General features: G+C 36.5%; 1 pseudogene; it reads right to left on the bottom strand.

Moving 5' to 3' along the window:
• Nucleotides 1-1,222: 1,222 nt before the first annotated feature.
• LOC140608313 (RNA-binding Raly-like protein pseudogene) lies at nt 1,223-2,032 on the bottom strand (annotated as a pseudogene).
• Between the last annotated feature and the right edge of the window lie 1,002 nt (nt 2,033-3,034).

Raw genomic sequence — 3,034 nt, 5'->3', positions numbered from 1 at the left:
CAAATTTGGTATAAAAGGAATGCATCTCAACAAAAGAACACTCACTAACAATAACAGTTAATAACAATGGTGACAAGTCCACAGCTAACATCGTACTCAATGATAAAAGGATGAAACTTTCCTCTAAGATCAGGAATAAAACAAGGGTGCCCACTCTCACTGCTCCTATTCAACTAAGTACTGGAAGTCTTAGCTGGAGCAATCAGGCAAGAAAAAGAAGTAAAAGGTATTAGAATTGGAAAGGAAGAAGTAAAACTGTCTTTAAAATAATGACATGATTTTAGATATAGAAACTTCTTTTTTTTCCAAAAAAAGCTATGTACTTTAATATTTATTTGTAATATTACAATTCTTAAACATTATCTTTAAAATTCTGTATCTTTTACCAAATATGTTGGGGGTGAATTTATCTTATGGGCCCCAGTTTGTGACCTCTCCAATGCTTAGATCAAATTGGCTATTATCATTGGAATTGTCCAAGCAAGAATGGCAGGCCATGTATCAGGCACACCATACAGAATAAAATTGAATTAAATAATGTCCACTTGATTTTTCACATCAGAGCCCTTATGCCTGAAATTTGATTTAAAAAAAAAATGTAGTTCTTGTGGATTAATTGTGCTTCTTGTAGGATACCCAGTTTCTAGTTTTCCTTCTTGCCTCTTACTCTTTTTGATTATTTAACATCACTGTATAAACCACATGTAAACTGTGCCATTCATATGTGGCCATTTATATGTGACTCTTTTAAAATAAGTGTCTAGGAATGAGGCACAACCGTAGGCTACATTGTTATGATCTACATAGCTACGATGACCCAAAGTTGTGTTCATTGAATTATTCAACAGAAAAAAATAACATATGCATCATGGATTTATGCTAACTGTAACTTAAAGGTTGGGATAGTATATTTGAGATCATAATCCATTCCTCTAGTTTACATTTGAGGGGTTGAGACCTAGAGAAGTTAAATGACTTGTCAGGTTTGTGCCTGATACATAGTACATGGTGTTGGGGAGTTAGAGAAGACATGACCTTATGCTCAGTAAGTTTACAATCTCAAAGAAAAAGACAGGACACCATACAAACATATCTATCAGAAGCAATTGAAGGTATAGAGAATCCAAAATCAAGTAGTTATGCTTCATTACAATTATTCCTCACAGCTTAGAAATTCACTAAAAACAAAAAGGGAAAAAAATATGATAGTATGAAACTTGAATACTGGACAATCTCCATGTTGTGTGGCTTCCCCATCTTTGGCTCGTGATCTTCCATCTCCTATCAGTACTTTATGCTGGAAACTTTCATTATCAAATAACTGCCTCCACCTTCTGCTGCTTCTCAATTTTCTCCAGGCACCCTAGCAAGGAGTCAATTTTCATTTTGATCGGGGTTAATTCTTTCTTGATTGTCTGGAGCTCATCTGATTTCAACTTAGAGCCTGATGAAGATGACCCACTGACGGTAGATCTCGATCCCCCTTTCATGGAAAAGTCTCCTTTTCCCCTGCAAGTCGTTGTGACAGCCACTCTGGGACACTTCAGTAGAATCACTGCATGGGGGGGGGGGGGCACACGCCCGTGGTAATCAAATAACCAATTGTAGAAATCTTTTCTGTAGTAATCATAGTCAAAGACATAACCACCAACAGACAGGAAAGTCTCCTTTGACTCGAGTCTATAAAGTGCAGAAAGGGGTCTTTTGTTTCCTGGTTTGGGTCTGTATGGTTTGGGTTCTCCTGCCATGTTGATATCAAGCGGTTGGCCAGCAATGATCCTGGCATTTTCTCCAGCCACTGCAGCTCTTGCGTGTCATTCACTCATGTACTGTACAAATGCATAGCCTTTGTGAACTGAGCATCCAACTATTTTCCATACTTTGAGAAAATGGTTTCAATGTCAACTTTCTTGAAAATGGCTGTATTTAGATTGCCGATGAAAACACAGGAGTTGATGGACTTGGGGTCATTCTTATTGGTGACATCGCTGGTCTGTGTTTTGCCAGTCATGGTTGGCTCACCTTGTTTTAATCATGGCCCACGGAGCTGACCTGGGCGCAGCCTGGGGACCAGCCGTGTTTGGCACACATCCAAAAACGATCCCCAGATATAGAAACTTCTAATGACTCACCCAAGAAACTGCTAGATCTAATCAATGGATTCAGCAAAGTTGCAGGATACAAAATTAACATGCAAAAATCAGTAGCATTTTTACACACTAACAATGAAGTTTATGAGAAAGAAATCAATCTCATTTACAGTGATACAAAAACCAATAAAATACGTAGAAATAAATTTAACCTAGGAGGTGAAAGATCCAGACACTGAAAACTACAAGACATTGATGAAAGAAATCAAAGAAAACAAAACAAATGGAAAAGTATCCCGTGTTTATGAGTTAGAAGAATTAATATTATTAAAATGCCAATGCTACTGAAAGCTATCTGTGGATTCAATGCAATCCCTATCAAGATTCCAATGGCATTTTTTACAGAAGTAGAAAAAAACACTCCTAATATGTATATAGAACTTAAAAAGACCCCAAGTAGCCAAAGAAATCCTGAAAAAGAAGAACAAAGCAGAAGGCATCACAATTCCTGATTTCAAGCTTTTCTATAAAGCTATAGTCATCAAAACAGTATGTTACTGACATAAAAAACAGGCAAATAGATCAACGGAACACTACTGAGAGCCCAGAAATAAATCCAAGCATATATGGTCAACTGATATTTTTAAAGGCAGACAAGAATACAAAATGGAGAAAAGATAGTCTCTTCTTCAATAAACAGTGGTCGGATAATTGAATATCTACATGTAAAAGAATGAAACTGTACCCATAACTTGCACCACTCACAAAAATTAACTCAAAATGGATTAAAGACTTAATGTGAAATGTGAAACCATGAAACACTTAGAAGAGAACATGGGGGAAAAACTCCTTGACATGGGTCTTGACAATGATTTTTTTGGATATGTAAACTAAAACACAAGCAACAAGATAAAAAATGAACAAGTGAGACTATGTCAAACTAA

This window comes from Canis lupus, chromosome 17, assembly GCF_048164855.1.
Source record: "Canis lupus baileyi chromosome 17, mCanLup2.hap1, whole genome shotgun sequence".
NCBI classification, from domain to species: Eukaryota; Metazoa; Chordata; class Mammalia; order Carnivora; family Canidae; genus Canis; species Canis lupus.
This window is presented reverse-complemented; position numbering and strand designations above follow the sequence as displayed.